Raw genomic sequence first — 6424 nt, 5'->3', positions numbered from 1 at the left:
CCGATTCTACATCGCCGGCTGTTTAGCCCCGCCCACCGATTCTACATCGCCGGCTGTTTAGCCCCGCCCACCGATTCTACATCGCCGGCTGTTTAGCCCCGCCCGCCAATTCTACATCGCCGGCTGTTTAGCCCCGCCCACCGATTCTACATCGCCGGCTGTTTAGCCCGCCGAGAGGTGAACACAGGTCTACGCAGAAACCAAACGATAAAGATGCGCCAAAGACGACAAGACACTGTGCAGTGCCAAATTGTGTAAAAACATTGCCTTCCTTCGGATCCCAACATTAGAAAAGAGTGGATGAACTTTATTTTTAATGAAGTTCCAGACCGCGTCAGTAAGAACTCAGTCCTTTGTTCACTTCATTTTACTGCGGATTCGTTTACAAACAAAGCACAATTCAACGTGGGATTTTCAGAAAGATTGAAACTAATAGACGATGCTGTCGACTATACTGGATCTGACTGTAATGTCGCAACACAAGTGTAACTGTTTTCATTACGTGATCACTATGGCTTTGTCTGTTAAACAGTTTGATGTGAGTATTTATGCGTTTTTAACCTAAATCACAGCAGCGTCCGTCTGTGAAGGATGTAGACTGTCAATCATACACAACTGTTAGCCAATCACAGCAGTGGGTGTTTACTTCTGACTCTACAATCCTCCACGCCTATTCAAACAGCGTTCTGATGAGGAGGGTTAAAACAGGACAGAAAATAGCTTATTACTTGTAATTTTCAACCAAATTGAAGTGAGTTTAGGCTTAAAACAAAAACAAACATCTGTCAGTGCTTAACTTTATCCATAGGGAAAACAAGCTTATTTTTCTGAGCCCACTGGCAGATGTTTTTTGCTGGTTTAAGCAAAAACTCTGTTTTTATTGATGCATGTTTTTCAGAAAACAAGATTTAGTCCCTTAAGTCATTTTGCTTTAAGTAAATGTTTAGATATTTGTGCTGGAAAACATGACAAAAATACTACGTGAGAAAATAATGTTTTTGCAGTGTGCCAAGTGTGAACACAACCTTAAAGAACTCAGAAGCCAAAAGGCTGATCTGAAGAACCTTTAACAAAACATCAAGATCTCCAAAGAACCACCTGAAGAACCTAAACAGACCTGAAGAAGAGGGATCTAATGCTGAACCACTGATATGAGATTTTACCATCTTCATCCGTTCTGCACTCTACAGCCGCGCTCTCCGGTCCGCCGCCCTGCGCTGTAATCGCCGCCACCGTCACGCGGTACCGACTCCAGCGCCACAGGCCCGTCAGCAGCGCCCGGCCCGCGCCCGGCTCCAGACGCAGCGTCTGCGGGGACTCACCACCGCTCCCGTACCGCACCTCGTACCCCAGCGGCTCCTCCGCGGCCGGAGCCCAGCTCACCGACAGCGAGGTGGAGCCAGCGGCGGAGCAGCGGAGATCGCGCGGGGGAACCGAGGGCTCTGACAGGAAGAGCGGAGGAGCGGAAAAGAGTCGAAAATAAAACACAGTAAGGAAAGATCATTGAGGAAGGTGGAGGAGGATAAAGAAACAGAAATGAAGCAAAATAAATCAATACAACATAAAGACGAACGCAGAGGATGAGATTCACGGGCTGCAAAAATAGTGTAGATGGAAACAGATCAATAAAACTAATTATGAGGCTCGAATTACATTCAACTTGAGAGATAAATGATGCAAACAAAGGAAGAATGAAGCAAAATGAAATGAAGGATGTGTTGTGATGCAGTGATGGAGGAATAAAGCGCCTGTCTGTCACGAAACAAGCATCCGATCAACATATTGACCAGAACAGACAACCTAATTAAAGCATCGCCGAGCCTGTAACCGATAGCAGTGCTGTTGCCATGGAAACACGCTTGATGGATGGAGCGACGCTTCGATCCAGGATCAGAATTCCTGACCAGATGGTGACAGACGGTCCGACTGAAACCCATCGGGGTTACGGAGGAGTTTCTGTTTACAAAGTTCCTCCTTTAATTAGAAATCTGACGAGGTTCTGCAGCTCTGTGTATAAGCTGGGTTTCGTAAAACCAACACTCTAAAAGATCTTCTGTGTGTGAACATACATATAAGAACAATACATGTTATGCATGAGATCCACACACTTCACCTCCTACTCTTATAGTGAATAATCAGGATGAATAGCATTTGTCTTCCTCGTTACCTCAAGTTTCTGATCACTCAACAGACATCAATGTGATGATGTTCATCTTACACTGCTTCCGATGTTTCTCATTTGGATAAAAGCGTCTGCTAAATGAATAAATGTAAATCTGCCTGACGACAAAGTTACAGCTTTGTTTTAATAACCCTGTAATGTCAGAAAGCATCTGGTGAAAGCAGAGCATTGCTGCACTGACTCTGATACCAATCATTCTGACGTTTGTACTCGAGCAGTTGTGAGCGCTAAAGCAAAAGAAATCACAAAAACATCAACTCGACTGGATGTAGATCTAATGAGAACAAAACAACAGAAACTAGAAAATAAGGAATCAGTCTGGAAAATGTGTGAAGAGAAGCTGATGATGTAGAGTACATACCTGCTCCTGCGTACGGCATACGGACCTTCTTACCATCACAAACACATTACACTGACTCACACACACACACACACACACACACACACAGTTGCCTTAAGCATTTTTTTCTGAGCTGAAGTCTCGGCCGAATATGAGCGTATATAATTGTGGGCATTATCTGTCATTAATACTGCGGTTAATGTGGGGCTTTGGTCTCCGTCAGTGTAATTGACTGAAACCTTTCCAGACGAACGGCACAATGAGAGCTGAGAGAGTTATTAAAAATAACAAGGGATCCGAGACGTTCTCAAAATCAAAGCGTTAAGGTTCTCGCCACATTCGGCTCCACGGACCCCGCGACCGGCCCCTGTTCTCACACACGCACGCTCGTGTAACACAATAATTAAACTGACATGGAATAATTCAATTATCTTTATAGAATATGACATGTAAAAATGACCTGCGGATGTGTAATTGCTTTCAAAAACTGTTATCTGCACCAATGTCAGAGGAAGTGCGAGGATAATTGGGCTCATGTGCGTTTGTGCTGGAGCCTCGGTGAGATGCTCAGAACTTCAGCACAACCTACAGACTCACAACTGATGCTACAGCAACATGCTGGACCAGAGAACAGCTGAAAAACACCACAGACAAGAATACCCTAGCAACCAGATAACAACACACCAACATCTGCTCAGAACACCTGAGAAAACGCATAGCAACAGCTTGGCAACGACCCAGAGTACCCTAGAAACTATCCACAACACCCTAGCAACCACTTATAACCACAGACACCCCTTAGTAACCACTCACAAACCCTAATAACACCCTAGCAACTGTTCCCAAATGCCTAATAACACCCTAGTGACCGCAACACCCTAACAAACTGTTCCCAAACACCTAATAACACCCTAGCGACCGCAACACCCTAACAAACTGTTCCCAAACACCTAATAACACCCTAGCAACTATTCTCAAACCCCTAATAACACCCAAGCGACCAAGTATAACCACCCACAACACCCTAGCAACCAGAAAACCCTAGCAACTGTTTCCAAACCCCTAATAACACCCTAGTGACCACAACATCCTAGCAACTGTTCCCAAATGCCTAAAAACACTCTAGCGACCGCAACGCCCTAGCAACTGTTCCCAAACGCCTAATAACACCCTAGCGACCGCAACACCCTAGCAGCTATTCTCAAACCTCTAATAACACCCTAGTGGCCATGTATAACCACCCACAACACCCTAGCATCCACAAAACCCTAACAACTGTTCCCAAACCCCTAATCACACCCTAATGATTACAACACCCTGGCAATTGTTCCCAAACCGCTAATAACACCTTAGCGACCATGTATAACCACCCACAACACCCTAGCAACTGTTCCCAAACCCCTAATAACACCCTAGCGACCATGTCTAACCACCAACAACACCCTAGCAACTGTTCCCAAACCCCTAATAACACCCTATTGACCACAATACCCTAGCAACTGTTCCTGAACCCCTAATTACTCCCTAGCGACCACAACACCCTAACAACTGTTCCCAAACCCCTAATAACATTTTAGCGACCATATATAACCACCCACAACACCCTAGCAACTGTTCCCAAAGCCCTAATAACACCCTAGCGACCATGTATAACCACCACCAACACCCTAGCAACCACAACACTTTGCTGCAGCCTGGAATTGAACTGCTGGTTTCGTCTTGCCAGAGGAGAACTGGCCCCCGACTGAGCCTGGTTTCTCCCAAGGTTTTTTCTCCATTCTGTCACCGATGGAGTTTTGGTTCGTGGACTTGATTGCACAGATACTATTTAAACTGAACTGAGCTGGATGATGACATCACTGAATTCAATGATGAACAGCCTTTAACTGAAAATCGAGTATTTACTATTGTCATTTTGCATTATTGACACTATTTTCGTATTTAATGCTGTACAGTTGCTTTGACACAATCTCTATTGTTAAAAGCGCTATATAACACCTTAGTGACCACAACACCCTAGCAACTGTTCCCAAACCCCTAATAACACCCTAGCAACCATGTATAACCATCAACAACACCCTAGCGACCACAACACCCTAACAACTGTTCCCAAACCCCTAATAACACCCTAGTCACCACAACACCCTAGCAACTGTTCCCAAACACCTAATAATCACCACAACACCCTAACAACTGTTCCCAAACCCCTAATAACACCCTAGTCACCACAACACCCTAGCAACTGTTCCCAAACCCCTAATAACACCCTAGTCACCACAACACCCTAGCAACTGTTCCCAAACACCTAATAACACTCTAGCAACCATGCATAACCACCCACAACACCCTAGCAACCACAAAACCCTAGCAACTGTTCCCAAACCCATAATAACACCCTAGCAACCTCCTCTAACCACCTGAAGCGGATCAGAGCTCAACCTCACAACCTGTATAACGGGAAACAGGTGAAAAGCCCCCAAAGCACACAAATACAGCAACAGCACACCGTTAACCTCTCTCACTGCCATTACTCTGAGCTGTTTGGTGACCATATGCTGTTTGTGCAGCTCAACTAAAACAGCCCAGAACACAACAGAACAACTTCAATTCATACCGTTTTGTCTGCAATCACAGAAAGTTCATCAGAGTGTCAAAGTTCAACACTGCAGGACTGTGTTATATCCAGACTCAGTCAAGCTGGATCAGACGCAGTTCCATTCACAGATCCGGCTATCAGGACGGTTTAGTGGAATAATGAGAAGAGTCTTATGGGCCGCGGCGATGGTTCGTCATCCTCACTTACCGTTAACCGTCCTGGAAAACACAAGCTTTACCAGCAGTACTGAAGAGCTGCATGACACCTAAGAGGAGCACTTCATCATCAGCACAGACACAACAACACACACACTGCTGAAGTTACAATCACTTCACTGGGTCCTGAGCTGAAAAGACATTAAACTAAAGGAGGAAAAGAAGAAAGAAAGAGGTAAAAGGGCAGAAATTGAAAACACAAATCCCATCCAATCTGGTGGTGGCTTTGACTTCTGCTTGTTTTTCAATCATCTACTGGAAATACTTGTGGACATATACATCACACACACCAATGCACTTCACAATGACACATAGATGGACAGACAGATGGATGGATGGAGGGGGAAAGATGAATAAACAGATTTGTGGGGAATTCAACCACTTTTGTGCCCTGTGCACTGGCAGCCAAGATTGCGTTTCTCTTCTGTTTTCACTCTGAAAATGATGACTGAGCAACTACAGATTAAACATCCAATCAGGGGGATTCATCCTCTACACCAGCCCCACCCCCTTCCCATCCAGACCAACAAAACCATCAAAACCAATCAAGAGTCACAGACAACAGCAGAAGGCATTGACTGCAGCTGTGGATGGAGAAACCGAGGGAGGTTTGGTGCAGAGAGATGTTACTGTGACATACACTGTAAGAAAACAGCCTGTCAGGTGAAATACGGTAACAGCAAAGTCTTTTTAAGGGGTCTCACACATACTTGCTTGTGCCGTGCGTTGATTGATCTCGTTGGTGAACGCGCCGATGCCTTTATTGGAAACGGCAGCCAGAGAGAAGGTGTACTCGGTGTTGGCGCGCAGACCATCCACCACATACGATGTTCTGGGCTCAAAATTCCTCTTCTCCTGTTTGTTTGAAAGATCAAAGACTCTTTTGTTTACATTTATGCATTTAGCAGATGCTTTTATCCAAAGTGACTTGCAATTTGTCAATATTTGTAGTAATATTTGAACAATCAGGGCCGGAGCTAGAGGGTACCCCCCTTTGCCCCCCCTGGCCTATGATTTGTAGGCCAAAAGTGTTTCTTATGGCGCTTTTCCACTGCGTGGTACGACTCGGCTCGGCACGGCTCAGTACGGTA

The 6424-nt window shown here is 45.2% G+C and overlaps 1 pseudogene; it reads right to left on the bottom strand.

Annotated features, from left to right (window-relative positions):
* The window catches only part of LOC107706124 (receptor-type tyrosine-protein phosphatase S-like), a 64539-nt pseudogene that overhangs the window by 29357 nt on the left and 28758 nt on the right, over positions 1-6424 (bottom strand).

This window comes from Sinocyclocheilus rhinocerous, unplaced genomic scaffold (assembly GCF_001515625.1).
Source record: "Sinocyclocheilus rhinocerous isolate Xijiao unplaced genomic scaffold, SAMN03320098_v1.1 scaffold3432, whole genome shotgun sequence".
Lineage (NCBI taxonomy): Eukaryota > Metazoa > Chordata > Actinopteri > Cypriniformes > Cyprinidae > Sinocyclocheilus > Sinocyclocheilus rhinocerous.
The sequence above is the reverse complement of the archived record's forward strand: the minus strand, read 5'-3'. Positions and strand labels throughout refer to the sequence as shown.